The sequence below is a fragment of the Ascaphus truei genome, chromosome 3, assembly GCF_040206685.1.
Source record: "Ascaphus truei isolate aAscTru1 chromosome 3, aAscTru1.hap1, whole genome shotgun sequence".
Classification (NCBI taxonomy): Eukaryota; Metazoa; Chordata; class Amphibia; order Anura; family Ascaphidae; genus Ascaphus; species Ascaphus truei.
The window spans coordinates 93733582-93760127 of record NC_134485.1 but is presented as its reverse complement, the minus strand read 5'-3'; the positions used below and the strand labels follow the sequence as shown (position 1 = coordinate 93760127).

The 26546-nt window shown below is 36.7% G+C and overlaps 1 protein-coding gene across 3 annotated transcripts in view; it reads right to left on the bottom strand.

The window, feature by feature from the left end:
* The window catches only part of NLGN4X (neuroligin 4 X-linked), a 607811-nt gene extending 586013 nt beyond the window's left edge, over positions 1–21798 (bottom strand). For all 3 annotated transcript variants that reach the window (XM_075594568.1, XM_075594569.1, XM_075594570.1), the window contains exon 1: positions 21411–21798. The gene's annotated coding sequence lies outside the window, so the exon portion shown is untranslated. The remainder of the gene's footprint in view (positions 1–21410) is intronic.
* Positions 21799–26546: the final 4748 nt, after the last annotated feature.

Genomic DNA, 26546 nt, shown 5'->3' with positions numbered 1-26546 from the left:
TCTCTGGCTTCATCTTAGAAAAACTGTAGTTGAGCAACATGATCTAAAGCTTGAAAGCCTCACTGTCCTACCGCAAATATTACAAAGCTTCATACTGAAACCCATAAAAAAGCTCAATCCAACCAAAAATCAGAATGGCTTTAAATGCACGTGTTGCTGCCCTGCAATGTGTTTAAAGTAATATAACCACATTACTTTGCTAAATGACAACAATGATTTATATAAAAGTATTAAATGACAAATGCTCAATTAAATGATCAATTCAAAGTCATCAGGTTTCAACTTTGCATCAAAGCTGAATGGAATAAAAATACCTAACATGATTGTCACAAAATTAGAGCAATACTTATTATTCATGTATTTTTCTCTTAGAACTGTACTGGGTAAAGGTGGTGTGTGCATTTAGCTTTTATTAGCTATTTAAATGGTTAGTAATATATCTCAGCAGTGGGTCCAATTTCCTCTTGTCGGTTTCTCCACTGAATTAGTTTGAGCATTTTGTTGTAGTAAACTGTCCCAGTGGAGATTCAGGAGATCATTAATTATTAATTACCTTTATGTTAGTGGTACAGGAGCCAACAAATTGTTTTATACATCCAGACAACAAAATGGATTCTATTGGTTGCTCTGGATACATACTAGATTAATAACAAAGCAAACATTAGTGGTAAAATGTTGTTGTACAGCCTATAATTTAGAAAAACAGTAAATAAAAATGTTTTGAATTCTATGAGGGAAACCTATCATAGTTATGCAGTTTACAGCGTTTGTAATTATCAACCTTATGATACACCACAGTTATATAATATGATATACATATAGGTAGGTAATATAATAAACTGCCTTAGGATGGACGAGGTTACCATTACAGTATAATTGTATAATAATTTACATGTTTATGGAATAAAGATAGTGAGATAGTAGATTCAGAAATGAATAGCTAGATAAACAGGCAGAGTCTAGCTTTTGTATGTGTGTTATGCCAGTAACGGAACCAATATTCTTCTAAACATGAACAAAATAAATTGAGGTGTAATCATTTGCTCAGTAAACCCACACTTAGGTACATTTTGTCCACTGAGAAAACTGTGATACAAACTGACAATGAACTGAAACCTTAAAAAGCGTAGAAATGTTCTTGAAAACAATGTTTATTTTCTGTTATAGAACAGAATGCTCCATTCTCCAATCACTGGTCATGCTTCACCCAGATAATATAACCATTATACTTTTTTTTATTGAGTCAAATACGCTGAGTTACAAAACTAGAGCATGAAAAAAAAAAAACTAAAAAAAAACAATTAGGCGAAATTTAAGAAAAGACAATGTAATAGAATTAAATGCCCATCTCTTTTATACACAAAAATGTAAAACTTTTCATAATTCATAGCTGACCTGTCTTAATACATTTACTGAATGTATTTTGAAAGCTTCAATCACAATATGACTATTCAGAAGGTGAATTCTAATATCATATCATTGATAAATCTTTTTATCTTTTGTACTATTCCCTTGATGAAAGAAATGAAGTGTCACCTGAAAGGTTGCAACTTACACTATAGATCTATATTTTGGCATAACTGAGATTGGAGGCTTATACTTGTATTGTATACACTGCTTTGAAACTTGCAAATTCACTGATAGATTTAAAGCTGAATTCACAAATTCAGTTTTTAAAAAGTCCTGCAGGTAGGGGTTAAATACGCATATTTTCTAATAATGAAATAAGCCATTTTTAAAACAAGATATACAAAATTAAATTGTTTGCTGAAGGCTATACTAACTATTAATGGACACCATAATTAAGTACTTTTAACATTGTATACAGAGTTCACACAAGCTTTTAAGATGCATCAAGTATCTTTCTCAGGAATAATAATGTGGAAACATGATGAAGCTTCTTTAATCTCTTCCTAGCTACTGCGTTTAAAATCACTGATTCGCTTCCTCCAATCAGTACCTCTCAAGAGGTTCCAGTACCATAAGCAATAAACAATGTATTTCCAATTAACCACAATATTTACTAAGATGTGCTATTGATAAAGTGCAAAATAACCCGGGCACTAGTGAAAACGTATATTGTGACTTAAATGATTAGTGGTGAAGCTTAAACCCAAAAAAAGAACAACATCTAAGTTCAAGTGATCTAAGTAAATGTGAAAATAAGGGGAGTGCAGTGTTATTTATATATGTGAAATATAGAATATATAAAGTGTACAATAAGTGTAATAATGAATATGGATGTTGAACCATAAAGAATGTTGTGTTCTCTGTAAAATGATTCCTCATGGACAGCAAGCAGGAGTTTCATAGGCAGAGAAAAAAAAGAGAAAATCCAATGGTGTACTGTAGACAGTACAAGTAGATTTATGTGACATGTAGATTTTAAATGATCACACTCAATTTTTTTGTAAAGTTCAAAGGCCAATGTACAGAGGTCTTTGGGGGTCTTATCTGGCAGCTCTTTGTCCAGTCCGCAATCTTGTGTGCTCTCTCCCTCCTTGCGGTTCAGTAGAATGCCGGCTGCTCACTTCCTTATTCCGATGTCATGAGGTCTCGCGACTCGCGAGATGTGGTTTGGCTGGGGCTGGAACAGCTGTGTGGACCTCCATAGTCCTCCCTCTCCTCTGCGATGTTATGCTGGCTCCGAACTCTATGCAGTTCGCCAGTAGGCTTTGTCAGGATTCTGTTGTTACTGTGCTGGTCTATTGCCTATATACATCCCTCTCAATAATGGTGAATTACAATCCTAATTGCATACAATCAATTTATTAACATTCATATAAAATCAACACAATCTAAAAGCATATTAAATATAAATTACAACAATACATATATAAATAATATCAATTAAGAGTTACTTAAAATAAAATTACTGCAAATTCAATAAAAATACGCTAATTGTATATACATAAATCACATCCATGCATATATAAAATAACAAAGAATTAATATCAATTAAGAATTGTTTCAGTCATAAAATACATGTTTAATACAGATTACATAATAGCAAGCTAATTGTATATATACTCTCATGTCAGCTTGTATAATAGTATAAACAACTCAGACGAACAGTGTAAATATTTCATATGGGAAAATAAATGGGAGATAAGAATGATATAAAAAACAATTAATATCACAAACTTTAAAACAGCCCCGGACAACCCACATCTCGCGAGATGCGAGACCTCATGATGTCAGAATCAGGAAGTGAGCGCTGGGTGAGTGTGCCGGCATTCCCCAGCATTCCTCTGAACTGCGAGGAGCGAGAGAGGCACATAAGATCGCGGACGGGACAAGGAGCTGCCAGATAAGACACCCAAAGACTCCTATACATTGCCCTTTGAACTTTAAAAAAATGTGAGTGTGATCATTGAAAATCTAAATGTCACAAAAATCTACCTGTACTATCTACAGTAACCATTGGATTTTCTCTTTTTTTCTCCGCATATGAGAACCTGAAGGAAGACTCCTGCTTGCTGTCCACGAGGAAATCGTTTTAAAGAGAACACAACATTCTTTTTTTATTATCACACTTATTGTACACTTTATATATTCTATATTTCACGTATATAAATCACACTAAGATGTGCTATTTCATGATACACCCTCCAGTGTTGCAAGACACCTAAAAATCCATTCACTTGAAAGTGCCACAATGTGCTTTCTTTCTCCAGAAATCTTATGTCATCTCATACAGAAGGAAACACAGCCGCAATGAGTATCAGTCTCCTTTGGAAGTGCAAAGGGTAAGTGAAACCACTTGACATGTAAACCTTTGCCTAACATTACAGTATTGTTACATATACAGTATGTCTTTATTTCATATTCTAGGAATCAAAACAAACAAATTAAAATAAAATAATGTATGTACTGTATTCCTTTAGCATTACATTTAAAATCCTATCTCTGACATTTAGTACAGTCCCATCAACAGATGTTGCCCCACCTTACACCTCCAAACACTTCCCTAAATGCCCTTCCATTATGCCCATGACCTATGATTCTCTGCCTCCTTTATAACCTACCCCCTCTATTACCTGCAAGTCCTCTTCTGTGCTGCACTAAGCCCTGAATGCACCATCAGACTCTCTCCTCCATCCTGAGGCATAACCAGCCCCACAATGAGTAGCCAATTATACCTTTTGTTTTAATGTGCCACTGATTCCCTATAGACTGTAAGATATTACAAGTAGAAGATACCCATTTACCTCTATGGAATGGGTATCATCACAGAGGTGAAGGCTACCTTGCCATGATTGGATATAGTGATGGAGATTGTGTATGAATCCAATTAATCAAATTGACAGTTAAACTAGTGAAGAGATTGTGAAAGCAAACGTTTTTTGTGCAAACTTTTACAAGAAAGGCTTACCACCCTCCCTCTTTTAATATTTGTTTTAAAGATATATATATATATATACAATAATGTATATTTATATTATGTATTCTATTCGTATGTATTTTATTATGTATTTTTAGTTAAATAAAGTACGATTTCTTATGTATTTTTAGTTAAATAAAGTACGATTTCTCACAGTGCGGAATTCCTTGCCAGCTGTAACGGAATGTTAGGGAATGGACATGTGGTTTGACCCAGTGGTTTCTAGGAAGGGGTTTCTAGGAAGTACAGCAGTGGTTTCTAGGAAGTACAGCAACACATTAGCTGTACTGTATATTGCTTTAACCTTTGGTTCATTTTGGTGAATGTGGACACTTGGCAGTAATGTCAGTGGTTGGCATATGGTTTATGGTTATGTTAAATATGGGATATTAATATGTTAATTTGAGGGCAAGGATTGGAAAATGTTAATAAATGCTGTGGCAGTTTTTTTAATCTAAATTGGGATCAGTGTTTTATTTGGTATTGGATGGGACAACCTTTGGGAAGGTTATAAAGAAATCCAATGTTCAAGGGCCCTCAGTACCTTTTCTATCAGTTTACGTTTATTTGTTCTTATTTGTATTCTACCTACTGTAGCATTATTACTATCTGTTCGCACATTATAACTCGCTGTGGAATATGTTGGCCCTTTATAAATAAATTATCGGCCAACCAATAATACTGATAAATAAGAATTTTAGAAATTATTATTATTATTATGAAGTAGGAATGTCATTTGTCGCAATAAAGGTGTCATTTGTCGCAATAAAGTATCACAATATTAAAATATATTACAAAAAAAAAAAATACATGGTGGACATTGTCATGGGTCACATCTGTACAACAATTACAATTGACAGACCGTGATAAAAATGTCCCATTACTGAGGTGTGGTTACAAAATCCTATTTGGAACAAATTAAGGTAATCAATACTACTTGCAAAACAAAATCCACACCATTGTTTGTCTCTTACAGCAATTGTTAAAAAGAGCTTGTTAATTCTCTAGTAAATTGTGTGTTTAAACATAAAGCATCAAACATATGAATATATGCAAAAAGTGTTGCGTGATGATGACTGCATGTTTTGGTATTTTTTTCAAATTAAATTAGCTATGATTGTACTCTATATTGTGGGAAAAGACTTAGGGACCCATGTATAAAGCATTGCAAAAAAAGCAATTTTTTTCAGGTAACGGTGACACAGAAGAGTAACATGAATGCGCCTTGGTGCGGTAAAATTTAAATCTTAATTTAATGAGTTGCGTAGGGAAAAAAAATCACTAAGAAAAATATGCCGCATGGGGATACATATATAACATTATAGTAAGCATGCGCCAAAGTTGTTACTCAACCTGTTTCTTTTGCATAAAAGACAAATGCAAGTAGTTGCACACAATTCTTGGTGCATTCATATGTATGAACATGACACACACCATACAAAGAATAAGATAATGTGTTCTCCATATAAAAACGTTAATAATGATATACCAATATATGCCTCATGATTTTATGTGAGAAATACATTTGTTGACGCAATGCATTTTCAATTTATTGAAAAAATGTTTTATTTATACATAGACCCTCTAGTCTCCAGTGTTACTGGAAGCATATACAGTATCACCTTCATATGTACTAGTTCCTTCTGGCAGATTTCAAAAGCCTAATGCAAGCTCATATTTTTCATAAATCTGGCCCTATATAACTGTGATGATGACAAAATCTAAGGAATCTTTTAGATGCAGAATAAATGTTATCTGTGAAAATGTTTTCAGCAGAAGGTGGGTGAAACTGTGGAGGCTTTAAAATAGCACTATTCGAGATCTGGCAGAACAGTTATTTGGCACACCAAAAGACAAACACATTAGGAATCGTGCTTTGATTAGAATGTATGAGTGCAGAGTCTATGCAAAATTTTTAGTGATAACTGATTCAGCATGTGAGCAGCTATTGAAATGCTACAATACTTAGCATACTGCTGATGAACCAGGCCATTAAATAGGGAACTTCTGTAATTGCAAAACTGTTGCATTCACTTAGAAGCTGTTATACATGAAGTAGTGTCACTTCAGAAAAGAGCTTGTATAAAATTGTATACAGATGCTATTATTACTGTTCTCACAGAGTAACACCTTTGTTTTTAAATCTCCGCGTGTTAAAAGTTGTGATAACGTGTCTGCATTTATGCATCGAATTAACGGGTGCAATAACGTCTGCTACATCTGTATTTGGGTTTTGAAATGAACAATGAATAGGAAATCAAAGATAAAAAGCTGAGAAATACAAAGCACTGGGGTGGCAAGCTTTTTGACTCTCATACTGTATGTAACTGGACATGCACCTGCAGTCTATAAACCAGAGCTTTAACAATTATACAGGCTTTACCTGTAACTCTCAAGACTTAGGTTAAGAATTGACCCAATATACACAGAGAAACTGACTTCTGCTGACTGTCCAAGTGTAGTGGACACTGTTCTTTAAAGTGAGACATCCTCTCCATCAATAAAATAATAAAAAATGTAATTGCTGAGCTAACCTAGTTTTGTGTTTGTGTGACATAATGTAGAGATATGCCAGATTCAGCAATAAAAAGTTAGTGAACGCAGCAAAAAATGTAAACATCATATGCCTGCACATTTTGCTGAAATATTGCTAGTAAATCATATCCGTAATACCATACCAAAGTGTTGGTCATTCAGTGAATTAAAAGAAATGTATTGTTCTTTGCCAATTTCTTTAGTGCAACAGAAAATAAGTTGTGATTCCATTTGTTAGGAACACCTAAAATGTAAACACTGAAATGTATAGTATCCGGTCCTGCATGCAAGGAATACTAGCATACAGTAAGATACTTTCCAGTGCAGTGTAAAATCACAGACATTTTAGTGTAGTAAATCATTTAGAAGATGTATGTATGTATATCTTTATTTATAGTGCCATCCAGGTACATAGCGCTTCACAGCAGTAATACACGTGACATAATAATATAACACATAGTGGTAATAAGTGCTTTAGACATGAAAGTAACAATAGGAAAGGGAGTTCCTGCCCCGAAGAGCTTACAATCTAAGTGGTAAGCGGGGAGTACTTACAGAGACATTAGGAGGACATTTTAGTGAGTATGCAAGGGGCCAAGGTCAGTGCATACGAAACGTATAGTGTCAGCCAGCCAAGCTACCAATATATTTAATTAAAGAGGTGTGTTTAAAGAAAGATCCTAAAAGTGGAAAGAGAGGGTGCCAGTGGGATATTGAGGGGAAGGACATTCCAGAGATGTAGGGCAGTGAGTGGGAGAGGGCTTTAGATACAAAAGGGGTAGACAGAAGACATCCTTGTGCAGAACGCAAGAGTCGGGCAGGTGTATAGCATGAAATTAGGGCTGAGATACAAGGTGTAAAAAAGTTAAAAAAAAAAAAGTGTATAGCCTTTAAAGTGAGGAGGCAATGTGGTAGATCAATGAGCTTATATGTATACGTATTGCAGTTTTTGAGCTGAAAATTACATCTCGAATGACTAGGAAGATTCAAAGGGCAACCTACATAAAATGGAACAAATGGAGAGAACAATAGCCACTTTGTGACACCACCATTTGAGATACAACAAAAAATATAACTGAATGTACACAGCATTATAAGCATATTGCATCTCGCAACATATGTAACCTATTCACCGTCTGTAAATAATACAAAAACATTCCGTGAACAAGAAACAGTAATAGAAAACGCTATACAAGAAGTACTTGTGTTACAGCGCTAGAAACCATATACAATAATGAAGGAACATATGCCATAATATGCATTCTATAGCCACAAGTGAACCTAAAGGTATGACAGGATGGACAGAAGTAGTTTAAAGTATGCCAAGGATTTTTTTCCCTTTTTATCATATGAGGTAGATTAACATAAGTTTTTTTTTATTACTGATCAAAATGTACATTCTCCACTTTGTAATATCATGTAAAATGTCAGAATAACAGCTGGAACGAAATGTTAGGGAATGGACATGTGGTTTGACCCAATGGGTTCTAGGAAGGGAGTAGCAACACATTAGCTGTATATTGCTTTAACCTTTGGTTTATTTTGGTGAATGTGGACACTTGGCAGTAATGTCAGTGGTTGGCATATGGTTTATGGTTATGTTAAATATGTTGGATATTAATATGTTAATTTGAGGGCAAGGATTGGAAAATGTTAATAAATGCTGTGGCAGTTTTTTTTAATCTATATTGAGATCAGTGTTTTATTTGGTATTGGATGGGACGACCTTTGGGAAGGTTATAAAGGAATCCAATGTTCAAGGGCCCTCAGTACCTTTTCTATCAGTTTTACGTTTATTTGTTCCTATTTGCATTCTACCTACTGTAACATTATTACTATCTGTTCGCACACTAAAACTCGCTGTGGAAAATGTTGGCCCTTTATAAATAAATTATCGGCCGACCAATCATACTGATAAATAAGAATTTTAGAAATTATTATTATTATGAAGTAGGAATGCTGCAGGTGTCATTTGTCGCAATAAAGTATCACAATATTAAAATATATTACAAAAAAAAGACACGGTGGACATTGCCATGGGTCACATCTGTACAACAATTACAATTGACAGACCGTGATAAAAATGTCCCATTACTGAGGTGTGGTCACAAAATCCTATTTGGAATAAATTAAGATAATCAATACTGCTTGCAAAACCAAATCCACAGCATTGTTTGCCTCTTATAGCAATTGTTAAAAAGGGTTTGTTAATTCTCGAGTGAATTGTTTGTTTAAACAAAGCATCAATCATATGAAGATATGCAAAAAGTGTTGAGTGATGATGACTGCATGTTTTGATATTTTTTCAAATTAAATTAGCTATGATTGTACTCTATATTGTGGGAAAAGATTTAGGGACCCATGTATAAAGCATTGCAAAAAGCAATTTTTTTTCAGGTAACAGTGACACAGAAGAGTAACATGAATGCGCCTTGGTGCGGCAAAATTTCAAACTTAACTAATGAGTTGCGCAGGAAATAAGATTCACTAAGAAAAAAATGCTGCATGTTACTCAACCTGTTTCTTTTGCATAAAAGACAAATGCAAGTAGTTGCACACAATTCTTGGTGCATTCATATGTACTGTATGAACATGAGACACACCACACAAAGAAAAAGATAATGTGCGCCACATATAAAAACATTAATATTGATATACCAATATATGCCTCGTGATTTTATTTGAGAAATACTTTTGTTGACGCAATGCATTTTCAATTTATTGAAAAAAAATGTATTTATACATACAAACCTACTTTTCATCACTAATCAACACACACAAGTCTAACCCACGCCGTCTCTTTTCTGTCTTTGACTCTCTACTCAGACCACCCTCAGCTGCCTCCTCTTCTTCATCCATCTCACCTCAGGACTTTGCTGACTTTTTTAAGAAAAAGGTGGAGTCCATACGGCAGAACATCCCATCTGTTGCCTCCTCCCATCCCACAATGCTTCCCAACTCTCCTCCTGTCTTTCTTGACTCTTTTTCTGCTATCTCGGAGGAGGATGTATCACTGCTGATCTCCTCTTCGCCCTCTACCACTTGCCCACTTGACCCCATTCCCTCCCATCTCCTAAAACCTCTTGCTCCTTCTATAATCCCTATGCTCACACAGATCTTTAACTCTTCCCTCTACTCTGGTACCTTTCCTTCATCCTTCAAGCATGCAACCGTTATACCATTACTCAAAAACAGCAAGCTTGACCCTACCTGTCCTTCTAACTATCGACCTGTCTCCCTCCTGCCTTTTGCCTCCAAACTCCTTGAACGTCTTGTATTCTCTCGATTGCTACACTTTCTCAACACCTATTCTGTACTAGACCCTCTACAATCTGGCTTCCGCACTGCTCACTCTACTGAAACAGCCCTCACTAAAATAACTGACGACCTCCACGCTGCCAAAGACAGAGGTCATTACACTCTGCTCATATTACTCGACCTCTCTGCAGCATTCGACACCGTGGACCACCCTCTTCTCCTTCACATTCTCCATACTCTTGGTATTCGGAACAAAGCTTTATCCTGGATCTCCTCTTACCTCTCCCATCGTACCTTCAGTGTCTCTTTTGCTAACACCTCCTCCTCCTCTATTGATCTCTCTGTGGGGGTACCCCAGGGCTCTGTCCTGGGACCCCTTCTCTTTTCTCTCTACACACTCTCTCTAGGTGACCTAATCACATCTTTTGGGTTTAAATATCACCTCTATGCTGACGACACACAAATTTACCTTTCAACCCCTGACCTTACACCTGCTATACAGACCAAAGTTTCTGAATGCCTCTCTGGAATATCATCCTGGATGGCCATCCGCCGACTGAAACTTAACATGGCAAAAACAGAGCTCCTTATACTACCTCCCAAACCTGGCCCTACTACATCCTTCCACATTGCTATTGGAAATACGATCATTCACCCAGTAGCCCAAGCACACTGCCTAGGGGTCACACTTGATTCCTCTCTCTCATTCTCCTCTCATATTCAAAACGTTTCTAAAACTTGTCGCTTTTTCCTCCGCAATATCACAAAGATACGCCCTTTCCTCTGTTACTCAACTGCTAAAACTCTGACTCAGGCCCTCATTCTCTCACGTCTCGATTACTGCAACCTCCTGCGGTCCGGCCTTCCTACCTCTCACCTGTCTCCCCTACAATCTATCCTAAACACTGCTGCCAGAATCACTCTACTCTTTCCTAAATCTGTCTCAGCGTCTCCCCTGCTGAAATCACTCTCCTGGCTTCCGATTAAATCGCGTATCTCACACTCAATTCTACTGCTCACTTTTAAAGCTTTACATTCTTCTGCCCCTCATTACATCTCAGCCCTAATTTCTCGCTATGCACCATCACGACTCTTGCGTTCTTCTCAAGGATGTCTTCTTTCTACCCCCTTTGTATCTAAAGCTCTCTCCCGCCTTAAACCTTTCTCACTTTCTGCCCCACACCTCTGGAATGCTCTTCCCCTCAATACCCGACTAGCCCCCTCGCTATCCACCTTTAAGACCCACCTTAAGACACATCTGCTTAAAGAAGCATATGAGTAGCACTGGATAATCATGGACACATGACACAAAGCTTGGCCTCCTGCAGACGCACTTACTAGTATTCCCTCCTACTGTCTCTGTACGTTCTCCCTACCTACCAATTAGATTGTAAGCTCCTCGGAGCAGGGACTCCTTCCTTAATGTTACTTTTACAGTATGTCTGAAGCACTTATTCCCATGATGTGTTATTTATATTTGCTATTTATATGACATGTATTACTACTGTGAAGCGCTATGTACATTTTATGGCGCTATACAAATAAAGACATACATACATACATACATACATAGCCCCTCTAGTCTCCAGTGTTACTGGAAGCATATACAGTATCACCTTCATATGTGCTAGATCCTTCTGGCAGATTTCAAAAGCCTAATGCAAGCTCATATTTTTCATAAATCTGGCCCTATATCACTGTGATGATGACAAAACATATGCCATAATATGCATTCTATAGCCACAAGTTAACTTTAAGGTATGACAGGATGGACAGAAGTAGTTTAAAGCAGCGGTGCGCAATCTGTGGGGCGCGACCCCCAGGGGGGGCGCGAGACTGCCGACGGGGGGCGCGGGGTTTACAGAGGCCCCGCGCGCTTCCCGAAGGCACTTAAATTAAGTGCCGGGGGAGCTGCAGGGCCTCTGTAAACCATACTTACCCGTGGCTCCGGCGGCTTCCTCCCGGCGTCGCCATGGCAACGCGGCGTCAAAATGACGCTGCGAGGTCATGTGACGTCACGTTGCTATGGCAACGTGACGTCATTACGCCGGTGCGAGGGTAAGTTGGGGTTGGGGGGGGGGCGCGGGAGTGAGGGGACAGCCGGCAGGGGGGCGCAGGGAAAAAAGTTTGCGCCCCCCTGGTTTAAAGTATGCCAAGGATTTTTTTCCATTTTTATCATATGAGGTAGATTAACATAAGTTTTTTTATTACTGATCAAAATGTACATTCTCCATTTTGTAATATCATGTAAAATGTCAGAATAAAAATTAACACTAAATAAAGTTTTCAGGTCTTTTTATCTACAGTACTGTATGTTTACCTGCTTTCAGTCTAAATGTCAGTGCCACGCGTGCTTGCAGTGTTATTAATCACTGTGAAAGCTCCCATGCTATCGGATGGTGTAACTCCTAAGGCTAGGTACTCGGTCTAGAATGTATGATACGTGGTTTCAGATGTCATTAGCCCCTAGGTAGAATTGTATTTGTAATCCTTACAGGTTCAGAGATATGGGACTAAAGCACCATAAAGTGGAAATGTATAACAGTCATCCAAGATCTTTTAAAATATATACAATTATTATTTCCTCTTCCTATGTGTGAGATCACATCAAATCTCTTTGGAAAGAATCTCATTTATATCTGTATGAAAGCATATGTTCAGCTGTTCATGATGACTTCATAACAGTTACCCAGTTAAGTAAAATGTAGAGTTTGTATATGCCAAAAGCTGACATTATAAAGAGATGTTTTCTAAATGATATGCTATTAACACTATCCATACTAACAAGGTTATTTATTAAATAATGATTGTACCAATCAGGACACTATCACAGTTTAAGATGTAAAGCCTCCTATAAGAGACCTTAGTTCTAATGAGTGGTATTCAATACTGACAAATTAATGCTTTTAGCAATTCTAAAAAGACCAGTCTTCCATTGATACATACAGTTGAAGTTTGAAGTTGCACTTCAGTGAAAGTTCTGCCCAAAAAAAAAAACATTTGTAAACAATGTAACACTCGGATTGAATTCCTTTAACTAATCTGGCCATTCTAAAAACAACGATTTTGCCTATTTTGTTTCTCTGAAAATTATTCACATATTGCAATTCTTAGGGGCTTTTAAATGGGAAGCGTTTTGTCAATGAAGGTATTTTTTTACCTTCAGCCCTGTCTGTCTTTATCTGAGAGCCAATACAGGTAAGAGGTTAAGAAGAATACAGGACTCTCTGGTGGTGCAAACTCTTGTTGAACAGACAGTGACATCCACCAAAAAGGAAATCAAATTGCTCCCAAGTCTCTACTCACAATAGGGGTCTGTGATAAAAAGGCATCAAAAGCCATAAACATGTCACTGCCATACGTACATGTTGGCCTTGGAGGGATTACCCTATTAAAGGGTGAAATAGTTGGCCAGTTGAATTCTTTGGGGCCCCCAAATGGGTTTTTTTTAATCAAGGGTTTTCTTGACCTTTATGCCCCCTGTCATAATCAGACTACAAATAAATACAGTTACATCACACAAAAGGGTAAAACCAGAGGAAATCAAATGACATTTTTTTTATAGGTGCTAGCTTTTGCTAAAAATTTATCAATTCCCCATTGGAGACCACTTAAACATGTCCCTGTAATTAGGTCACGTTGGTCACAGGAGGGATTTCCCCTTTAAGTAGTTGTTTATATTGTAAAAGCCGAAATCCAAAAGCAAACTGATGAACACAATAAAGCATAAAATAGCAAACTACTGGATTATTTCCAAGTATGTGATCAGAATGAAAAGGAAGAACTAAGGACAACTTGTAGAACAAACAAACAAACAATTTAGACAAACTAAGTGAAACTGACCGAGTCCTTAAAATGGTTGTGTAAGCAGTGTCCACATTGAAGTAAACAATTGATACTGAAATTTGGACTATACGGTATAATCTGAAAAGCAGGCAAAGCTTTGTGTTTGTTTTTTAATCTTCATTTTCATTCCAAATCTATCTGGCAGTTTCCTGTTTTGACGGAAAAATTTATGTATCAGGTTAATTTTTTAGGTACTTGTTTAAAATTCAACCAATGTATTCAATAATCATATTGTTTCTCTCTGTACTTATGGTTACACTAAGCCTAATCAAACTCTGTATGTTTTGTATGTACAATGGTATTTGCCCATTTACTGTATACAGTTGCCTTCTTGGCATAAATGACTGTATATACTGTATTTACAATTATCTTACAAAAAAAGAGCAGTCATGCAACTTTAGAAACAATAAAGAGGGTGTTATATGGTAGTAAATGTACTTTATTGAAACTGAACAGCTACCTCGCCTTTACTATGTACTTATTGTAAGTCAGAAGAAAATGATACACTTTCACATCAACTTTTTTTAGTGAAAAAATTCAAACAAAATATTACTTTCCAAATTTATGGAATATTTCAGTCTGAAGTAATTATAACCACTTTAGAAGTGGAGTTATTAGTTCCAGCTATAAGGCAATAATATGGCCTACAATTACTCAAATTACTCTGTTCTATACCCTTCTACACATTAGAACATATTTTTATGATAGACATAAATATTAGAATAAATGTCTTGTTTTTTTTTATAAATTAGCTTTGGAGACCAAAAGTCACTTTATTTCATAATTTACTATCTTTGTATGAACTATGTTCTAGTGTCAGGAACAAAATGATTATATGCACGTTGTTTTGTTGCCCCTGATTAAAAACCATTATTTGCAGAATTTTCATGTTGCATTTCTTCCAGAATGCAATATAAATGAGCAAACATAAAGTGTAATACATTTCAATAACATCTCCAGTAAATACAGATACCACTTGTGAGTACATTTGCATGTCCCAGACAGGTCTGCAACCCTATATTTCCCCATTATCACTTAGCAAACAGTGATTTCACTGCAGCCAGGAATTCTGGGTAATGACATGCAAATGAGCTCTCACAGTAACATCTACCAAAGACTTTTCAACTGGCTGAAAATTAGGTTTTGTCTACTGGGAGTCAGTTGGTGTTTAGTGTTAGGAAGTTGGAAGGCCTTCCTTTATTTCAGTGGAAATTAATTCCTCATGGAGGTAAGTTCTTTATCAATAAAATGTGTTATGCTGCATTATAGTCTTAACAACTTTTAAGTTTATCTGTATGTGTATGCAGTGCTTATTATGTAAAGTTAAAGGTGCCGGTACCAGCCTCTTACATTCTCCTGCTCCTATTCTCTGTTACATTGTCGTGACATTGCGACATCATGTCACATCGCATTGTCATGGTGACGCATCGTTACATGAAGATGTCACCGGAGATGAGGAGAGGAAGAGAAGGTAAGAGCAAAAGGTGATGGTACACTGTACCGGCGCATACCGTCACAAATAAAAACCTATGTGTGTGTGATTCTAACATGCATTTATTTTCTTGGTTGCTCTAAAGCAGAGATGTCCAACTCCAGTCCTCAAGGGCCACACCAGGTGAGGTTTTAAGGGTACCACCAGCTTCAGCACAGGTGGCTTAATGAGTCGCTGTCATTCTGACTGAGCCACTGATTGAGCCACCTATGCAGAAGCCTAGCCTAATACCTAGCCTATTGTCGGCCCTTTGAGGCCTGTTGGTGGCCCGTGAGGACTGGAGTTGACCAGCCTGCTCGAATGAATATATTCAAAGTCTGTACCATACAGACTCGCAAACAATTTACACTATCAATGATGTTGAGTTGTATTTCTATGGTGGTTTTGACAAGCAAAATAATATAAAATGACATATTAAAATGCAACATTTCCTCAAAGACAATCAATGTAGAATATTCAACATTTGTCTAAATAAAAAGTCCATGATCTGATACTTTTTATAACTTCCCATTTAATTTTTGTAAAAAAGGAAAAACCCAATCATAATTTTGTTTTGCTAGCAGATAATTTTATGTTGTAAATATATTCTAAAAAGTGTGATGGAAAATATATTCAGCTAAAATAGTGTATTGCTTAGTATATTTGATCATAAGAGAGATTCGGAAATGTAATTGTATTACAATACTGACTTATGTCTTAGAATACCCATATAGTAATATGTCTGTCTAATACTTTTTATATTTCCCCATTCAATTATGTCAACTATGGAAGACATCATGCCACAGAGAAACAATATTTTAGGCAGAGCATAGAATTTCAGAAAATCACAAGCATATTTTATATTATTTAGATTGTGGGATGAGAACACTATAGTAAATAAAATGAGAACTATTTAAAGGTGACAGAGCTGAGTACATATCCCTGTCAAATGGGGGGATCGAAATGGCTCAGAGCATAAATGCTTTACAAACATTGCTTCAGTGCACCTGATCTGAACTGTGACAGAGAAGTGCCGCTGTTTGAAATGAGAGCACCATATTGATCTATGTGGCTTATTCCCAGCTACAGGCTTACTGTTAGCCTTTTATTATCAGGCTTCTTATAGGATATTTAGATATAATCTATACAAGCAACACATCTTATCATGCTAGTCACATATTACATTTGATTAATTCAGTAAATGACAGACCAGTATGTTTCTTCACAGGGTATAGAACAAAGGTATCTTTCTGGTGTTTCCAGGTGAATCTGTCACCATGAATGACTATGTAACATGAAAGGCAGATAGGTTCTCTAAAAAGCCAAGGGGGTTGTATTGGGAAGCTGTCAAATACAGAAGCAGAACTACTCTGTTAAGTATTCAGAATTTACCCAGTCAATCAGCATGGTACTGAACTATAAAAAAATGTTTCCTCATAAGGTTTCTGTTAAATGGTTTCAATTAACTACCCTCAATTAAACTCAACTATTCTACATTTTAGAGACGTACAGATTATACTCATACTGCATTCAATGAACATGTGACAAAACCTTAATATACTTAATACACTGATAATAAATTATTACTGTTTACGTACTTGCAAGCATATATTTTTAATTCTCAAAGCATTGCATTCACCTATTCCTATATAATGAGCTAGACACAACCTTCATTTAAAAGTAAAAACATAAGTAATATTTTTACCCCTTCATTCAACATTAGCTGTTTTTTTTTTGTTACGGCCTTTAAAAGTTATTTTATATTTATTTTTATATTTCATTTTTGTAAGCACTCTCTAAGATGCAGACTACGATAACACAGCTCTAAGGATGTTTTACTTCAATAGAGCTGTATAGTGAACATATACAGTAGTAAGAGAACAGAAGCCTATTGGTAATGCAATACCGTTTGAAATAGGTGAACTGGAATTAGATCTCAATGTCTGCTCCTTATGAAACTGAGCAAATCACATTACTCCTTAAGGTAAAGCACTTGTTCCTTCAAAATCCTATGTACAATGCAGTGAAATATACAATTATTATTAGTGGTTATAATAAACCTCTACATATTGCCTACTTCAATTAATATTGTTTAGACATAAGTGACCTGAGCACCCATGTAAAAAAAAATAATAATAAATATAAATATATATATATATATATATATCTATATCTATATATATATATAGATATAGATATATATATATGTGTGTGTGTTTGCTAATTATTGAAGATATTAGTTTTAAATGAACAGACAAAGCAACATCCATGAATGACCTTGATGCCATTACCTCACCCCCATCACATCACATGGCTGATTCCCTGATATGATGATAATAATGATATCGCATATTATGAACAATAGAGAAAACCAATTTGTGCTTCCTTTGCTTATGCAGAAATCTGCATTTTTTTTTTAAATTGTCGACAATGGTGCTACTGTATGATTTACAGTACATTCAAGAAACATACAATGTTTAATATAGGTCGACCAGTTGAAGATGAGTCATTTGTAAGTAAAGAGTGATTGTTTCCAAGTGCGTTTGCATGTACTGTTTAAACATACAGCTGTAAAATAAAATGTTGTGGCGTTCAAATAACTTTGGCAATTATTTATTGACTTTCATTTGCATTTCTTGTAAGATTGATGTCCTGAACTTTAAGACTAATGGAAAATCCTCAGGAACTGTGTTGGGAATAGCTGTCAATAATTTCATTGCAAAAGCAAAATGCCCTAGAATCTGAAAACAGATTTCTAATTAGCAGAGTTAACACTCAACACCTAATCATTCAGTGGGTGGTTGCATGTTTTACAAGAGAACACTTTTATTTGATTTGAAAAATATCTGTAGCTGAAAATATATCATATATGTGTAAGGCAACTAAATAGATCACGTTATAGACACCAGCCATTTTCAATCCTGCAAAGATAACACTAGTGTTTTCCAAAGGATCTGCAATCATGAAATTATTATTTTAAATTCTACTAATCCTGTTTCTTTTTTAAATCATCCCTGCTTTAGCTTTCAAACACACTGGGTCAATCTACCACAACTAGATATAAAAAATGAACAGCATATACTTTGGCGGGAAGGCTATGATTGAAGAATGCAAGTTTTCACGTATTTATTGGACTTTAAATATAGAATAGCTCGCTCTCTGTAAGACCTTTTATGCACATCAAACTGAATCTTTTATGCAAGTGAGGGGATGCTGAGCAAAAGTGTACACACTACCACCTTGTGGATTTAGCTTGAAAGGACAAGCTATTTCTTGTTGCTGTCATACTAGAGTTTCATTAGAACTACTCGAATATAGGGTTCACCAGAAGCATTTGTATGCATGGGGACTGGCACAAGGGGTGCAGATGGTGCTGCAGGCCTCCCAGGGTTTATACATTTGTACATTATGGCTATGCATGTTAGTGACTTTGTATTTACAGCACCCCCACCCAGAAAATAGTTCCTGCACTCATGTTTGTACAGTACTGTATGGCATTAGTCACTTGTAGAATTGTTAGAAGAGGAACATCAAAGCATATACCTTTTGTTTCATATAAGGGAAGATGTCAAATCATTTCTAAAATTGTCTCTAAAGCTTAAGGTAGAAAGCATAGCACCAAATCTTGGGCATTGCTACAAGTTAAACATAACACATTTATCAAGTTATGTCATGACTCACCTTGAGGGAAATCAAATTGGATTCAGTCTGAAGTCTCTAAGAATATGGGAACTGAACTAACTACAGAAGATCATATATTGTCACAATTCGTGACAAATCCTAGGAAAAAATGTTAAGCAATGCCAGATTTCAAAGTAGGTGGGCGATTAATGGCAGTGAAGTCCATGATTTAGCAACAGGCAAAAACACCCGTCACTTGCCATTTCATGATTCACAAAGTCCATATGCCACCTAATTCCAAGATGAGTGTTGCACCAGTGGTGGCATCATGGATGGGGCATGTGTGAATACAATTGGATGGCCAAGTATTACTAAGTAATATTGAAATAAGATGAAGGAGATCAAATGTCCTTCTGCTTGCCCAAACATCACTAGCATAGCATTTTACTTTGGAAAATGCCTTCCTTTATAAGTGTCAAAAAGCAATATCCTACCTACCTGCCTGCCTTCAAACAAGTGCGCAAGAAACTGCTTCTGTCCTTCAAAAAAAATGTTCTTTACAAAAGAAACAACACTAAGATCAGACACAGCTCAGTGCAGAACACACGACACCATTAAACCAGCAGATCTCCACACACAAAACACAACCCCTATGGAAAATATATATTTTTTTTGCAAAGGGTTGAAAGGGAGATTTGAGAGCCTTAGCATTTATGTAGAAGGAGCATTTTCTCATAGGGGTAATTTTTGTTTCCCCTTATGAGACATGATTGGATGATGTTTCACTGGGGTTTTTTCTTTGCCTTTCTATAGATGAAAATACTGTAAATACAAATATAAGATAAGTATCTGTCATCTATATTTAGCATAGGTTGAACTTGATAGTCATATTTTTTTTCCAACCTTATCTACTGTGTAACTATGTTTGTTTCCTTAATGGGAGTTTAAATCCTTAAAAATGTGATTAAATCACGACATCACCCTTGCACAATATCTCATACAAATACCATTCTTTTGGGGGCAATTTTACTTTTTCAATTCAATCAAACCTTGCATGGAAGTCAGTTTTCATTTGCTATAAAACGTTGTAGGGAAGGGTATAGGAGGGGACCTCAAGTCTCCTCTCTCTTTCCCTGTTCTGCAAGATCAGATCAGCCATGCAGCTTTAAAGAAGGTGGTGGGGGTGTAGACCCTTTCTCTATTTTATGAAGAGGAAATCCAGGCAAAACATAGGTGCTATTCCAGTTATGAGTTGGATATAAATCCATAAACGTAGTATTGCATACAGTATTTCTAAGAGGGGGGGGGGGGGGAGGGTAATGGGTAAGAGACATCAGGAAAAGGGGGAGGAGGGGTGATTTGGAGGGAGATTTTCCGCACTGCAATTTTTAACTTTTCCTTTCCTGGTGGAGAAATGGGGGATCAGCTTGTAAGGCACGTTTTCTTTCTTTTTTTACTGAACACATACAGAATTGTAAGCAAGGTTTTCCAATCTGCAAGGTGCAGCCTAGCAATACAATAATCACCCAGCCCTCATGTAATGTCCAGGCTTCATTTTCTCCACATAATGTAATAATGTATACAGTACATCCCCGTCTCTTCTTAACACCCCCCCCCCCCCCAACACAATCCCAAATGACAAGAAGATCCAATTATAAAAAATAAATATAATAACATTAAAAAAAACCGTGTATTTCACCAACAAAATATCTGCCAAAGTAGAGAAAGGGACGGCGATGATCATACAGGATCTCTAAAATGCAACATGATATGAGAGTATTAATCCGTGGTTCACTTTGGTTAACCAACACTACATGAGGGTTTGGGATTTGCTCCAACCCCAGACACACAACAGAAGTGATGTTTCTCCCTGATCTACTGTACACTAAAAAAAATCTGAAGGTCCACTTTTTTTTACACCTCCCTCCCCACCCCCCAGGTATATTGCAGATCCTCTCCCCCACTTTTTTTTTTTTTTTTTTTTATTCGTCTGTAAGGCAGATCTGCTACTTTGTTAACATCACACACAGCCATAGATCTATTTTTTTCAGAGAGGCGACTGCAGCAAAATAATCATTATTGCCCCACAGCATACACACGGTATCCGGAGGAGATCAAGATGGAAATAGGGCGGACAGTAGCACAGGGGAAAAGTATTGACTTGCAACCATAGGGGAAAAGTAGTCGCAGAAAGGACTGCAGCAAAGCGGATCTCTCTTTTTTGCAAGAATACTTCGGTTTACTGGCATGCAAATTTATATGTACACATGCATACACAAGTGAATATGTACCTACCTTAGCAAACAGGAATATAGAAATGCATACAGTGCCTCTTGCACAGCCAAATCCTGCAAGGGAATCCTAATCGAGATGCGTTCATGCAAATTAGGCTCCTTTTAATTCTACATATAAATAGAGATATTTGGGGGAATCCAAGGCGATCTTGCAGTCCAAAGGAATGTGACGGCCACAAAACACAACGTCGTCTTGATGGCAGAAAAAAAGACAACTGCTGTATATTCGTTGAGTATAAAAATTCATTACAATCAGTGTGGGGAGGAAGAGTGGCTCTGTGAGTAAAGAGCTCTGATTGCCAATGCAGAGACGGGGAGAGAGACCGATCTGCAAGAAAGAGAAAGATTGAGGAGGGAGAGAGGACCAGGCTGTTCCAGTCGTTCTTCTTCAGCTATTGGACCAAACTGAATGAAATTTACAAAGCCAGCAGCCAATAGATTGCTGCAGTCTGCATCATCACTACAGAAACCATACAGTATCTACATCTACAACCTAATGCAAAGAGCAGCTAATTCTAGTCCAATTCAGATGTAACAGAATCATCAAGGGTGCTTGTATGGCTGAACAGGTGGGGTATACCACACAGGGGGAATGGGTCAAAAAAAAAGAAATGAGAAGGAATTGTAAAAGGCTCCTTAAGTTTTATTTTTAGATTGCAGCATGTTTCATTTTGTAAAATGAATAGTTGTTCATTTACCTCCCTTATGTGCAAAGCTATATATATATATACACACACACACACACACACACACACACACACACACACACACACACACACACACACACACACACACACACACACACACACACACACACACACACACACACACACACACACACACACACACACACACACACACACACACACACAGTCAAATAGAACAGGTGGCACTCCAGTAGGTGATGGTAAGCTGCAGGTGCATATCCCATATAGATAATATAATCATACGTTACCGTTCCGAGGTCTGGTAGCCAAGAGATAGCACTCAGTAAAGATACTTCAAAAAGGTGTATTAGTGATAGCAGTGATACATCAAGAAACCCAACGTTTCGGTCCTCCAAAACGAGACCTTCCACAGGGGGATGCATCATATATATATATATATATATATAGATATATATATATATATATATATATATATATATATATATATATATATATATATATATATATATATATATATATATATATATATATATATATATATATATATATATATATATATCTATATATATATATATATAATGCATCCCCCTGAGGAAGGTCTAGTTTTGGAGGACCGAAACGTTGGGTTTCTTGATGTATCACTGCTATCACTAATACACCTTTTTGAAGTATCAAAAGGCTTTGAGTTCAAAATCGATATTCATTCCTTTAGGGGAGAGAGTTTTAAGTTCATATATCCAGTAAGCCTCACGTATACTGGCCTGCTGGAGTCTACTCCCCCCTCTGGGGTTAACATCAACTTGTTCAATTGCCTGACAGATAAGACCCTTGGGATTTTGATCATGGTACAGAGAGAAATGGTGTGAGACACTATGTGTCACTAAGCCCTTTTTAATGTTGTAAATATGCTCATAGACACGTCTCTGGAATGTTCTCCCTGTTCTGCCCACATATTGCAAGCCACAAGGGCATTGCAATAAATATATAACATATGTAGAGTGGCAGTTGATGAAATTATATATAGGGTAACTCTTATTAGTAACACTAGATGTAAATTTTTTTGAGTTTTTACTAAATGAACATGCTACGCATTTTGCACAGGTGAAGAAACCTTTTACATTCCCTCCTAGTTTCTGCTTTTTTTGGTTCACCGGACAACTAGGGGCTAATTTGGATTTTAAGTTATTTGCCTTAGAAAATATAATATTGGCTTTTTTTGGAAGGATATCTGCCAATATTTCATCTTGTAATAAAATAGGCCAATGCTTATTTATAATTTGTTTAATTTTTGGCGCCATCTCATTGTATTGAGTGATGAACGCTACCTGGTTGTGACGTGTATTTATTGTTTCCTTCTTTTTGACCTCATATTGAAGTAAAGTGTCCCTATTTATCTCATTTACCTGATCAAAAGCCTCATTTAATTCAACCTCTCGATATTTTCTATTAATGAATTTTTGTTTTAGATCTTCTGCTTGTTTCTTAAAAATCTCGTCTTCTGAACAGTTACGTTTAAGACGTACCAATTGTCCCTTTGGAATGTTTCGCAGCCACTGTGGATTATGGTGACTATCCGACGGATAGTAATAAGAGTTACCCTATATATAATTTCATCAACTGCCACTCTACATATGTTATATATTTATTGCAATGCCCTTGTGGCTTGCAATATGTGGGCAGAACAGGGAGAACATTCCAGAGACGTGTCTATGAGCATATTTACAACATTAAAAAGGGCTTAGTGACACATAGTGTCTCACACCATTTCTCTCTGTACCATGATCAAAATCCCAAGGGTCTTATCTGTCAGGCAATTGAACAAGTTGATGTTAACCCCAGAGGGGGGAGTAGACTCCAGCAGGCCAGTATACGTGAGGCTTACTGGATATATGAACTTAAAACTCTCTCCCCTAAAGGAATGAATATCGATTTTGAACTCAAAGCCTTTTTATAATTATTTATTTGCGTCATTCAATTTTAAGTCATTAATTCATTGTTCTGCCATTGTATTTTTAATGTCTTTTTAAATGTCTTTTTAAATGTTTTTAATGTTTTTCCTCTCTTTTTTCTGTTATCCCAATTAATGTTATATGTTTGTAATGTATGTTGATTAGCAACAGGCCTTTGTTCATGTGCTGTGATCTATTAGCCCTAAGTGGGGTTAATGCCATCCAATTAACCAACCAGGACTTTGGACTGATGGTATATATACCATGGAGACTATTAGACAAGCACATCCCTTGAAAAAGTACGCGCATGCGTACGAAACGCGTTGGGAAGTTCCAAGTTTTTAGAGTGTTTCACTGTGTGGAAGAAGTCTGCAGTTCCTAAGGAGAAATCTGCAGTCTCTGAAAAGTGTTTTAAACCGGTGCGGCGACATTGCGGCTGCTGAGGAGGACTGGAGGACTGGAGACCTGTGAGCCGGTGGAGAAATTACAACGGAGGTGACGTCACGTCCGCCCAGAGGTCCCGTCATCTGAGTCACCAGCCTGGCATCCCAGTCACGTGTAGACGCCAGCCCAAGTGCTCCGGTCGCCATCTTGAGAGCCCAGCTGCACGCATCAGATCATTGCCTGTACCCTTCCAGCATTCTGTGAGTAGGGTTGTAATTTTACCCCTCCGGATGCGGTTCATGCACTTTCCACACAAATAAATTGCTTTTTATTAATATTTAGGCCGTGCTATTGTTTCATGTTTGTATGTCTAGTTTGTTGATTGTCATTATCTGTAAATTATCTGTGCTTTCCCCCCCCCCCCCCCCTGTGTTGATTTACTGCACCATTATCTTTTTCTTTTCTTTTTCCACATATGCACTGCTGAGTTGAAAATCATCACTATTCAGCATCCCAAGGACTGTATTTGGACTGTCACACCCTCCACTGGTCTGGTATTTACCCCCCTTTGGCGCCGGTTTAACCTTTTTTCTCAATTGAATTGGAGCACAGCAGAAAGGAGACAGCACACAAACATGAGATATCCAAAAGAGTGTATTGTGGTAAGTGGCACACACAGCCAACATTTCGGTCCTCACGGAGGGACCTTTCTCTGCGAGGAACGAAGCGTTGGCTGTGTGTGCCGCTTACCACAAAACACTATTTTGCTTGTGTGCTGTCTCCTTTCTGCCGGACTCCAATCCAGGTACTATTACTTATGTTATTCTTATGGGATGAGCACCAACCTTTACTATAGCTGTTGAGAGTGCCAACTGCTATCTTTCTTTCTATCTATCTATCTTATCTATCTATCTATCTATCTATCTATCTATCTATCTATCTATCTATCTATATATACATAGATCGATAGATAGATAGATAGATAGATTGATAGATAGATAGATAGATAGATAGAAAGATAGCAGTATATACACACACACACACACACACTTTACCCAAACCCGAGATCCAGGCATAGAATGAGGCAGCACTTCGCAGGTATGTATCAAAATATAATTTATCGCTGTTCAGTACCAACCAAAGTTTCGTCCACTTCACCAGGGCAGTGTTATCATGTGGATGTTCAAATGTAAATTAAATACTTTAACACAGGAAGTTCAATCACAAAAAAGCAGGAAGTGCAATCACAAAAAAAGCCAATGAAACCACAGCATCACACTTTTTTTTATCGAACCACCATTGAATAATTGATGTATTCTCCTTTATGAGAAGTGTCCAAAAAAGAGCAAGAAAATATTGTCTTATTCGGCATCTCTCATTCCCAAAGGGCGGTTCAGTGAATGACGGTATTTCAGTAGAGTTGAGTAGAAAAACATATGCTTCATTTGATAATGCAACAAATTGGTGCGAAAAATGCGGTTCTGGTGCTTTGTTAGCAAAGGCAGACATCAAATCTGAATTTCCCCTATTTGCTGTTCACCCAGAATTGTTCATTTATGAGGTTGCTGTTTTGATAGTTTAATTTTTTTTGATTTATGTTTATCAATGGGATGTTCGTTCTCGTGTTAATTTTTTGAGTTATTTTTTTTAGTTTAATTCATTGTTTTAATGAAGTACCTAAACGATTTGGGGTTCTTTTGGCAGTTGAAAAACCAAAACGGCTAACAACAACAGTTAGTTTTTCTTGGTATCGAAATTAACACATTAGATATGGTATATCATTTACCTGAAAACAAGTTGTTGGAATTGAGGTAATTGATTGAATCATTTTTAGCTTGAAAAAAAAAGTTACTCTTGAACAGTTGCAGAATTTACTTGGATAGTTAACAAATAGTTTGAAAGAAGATTTGAAGCTATGTCTTTATGTAAAAATGATTTAATGGTAGAACAATGTTGCTATCAGAAGATGTTTCAAAGAGGGAAATTGAACTTTTCAAGTCTTTAAGATGACGTCACGAAGCCGGCGTCACATGGTACTTCAGCCAATCAGATCGTGGGAACCAATTCCACAATCTGATTGGCTGAAATACCATGGGAACCCAGCCATTTTGGATTTAGTGACGTCATCTTAAAGGC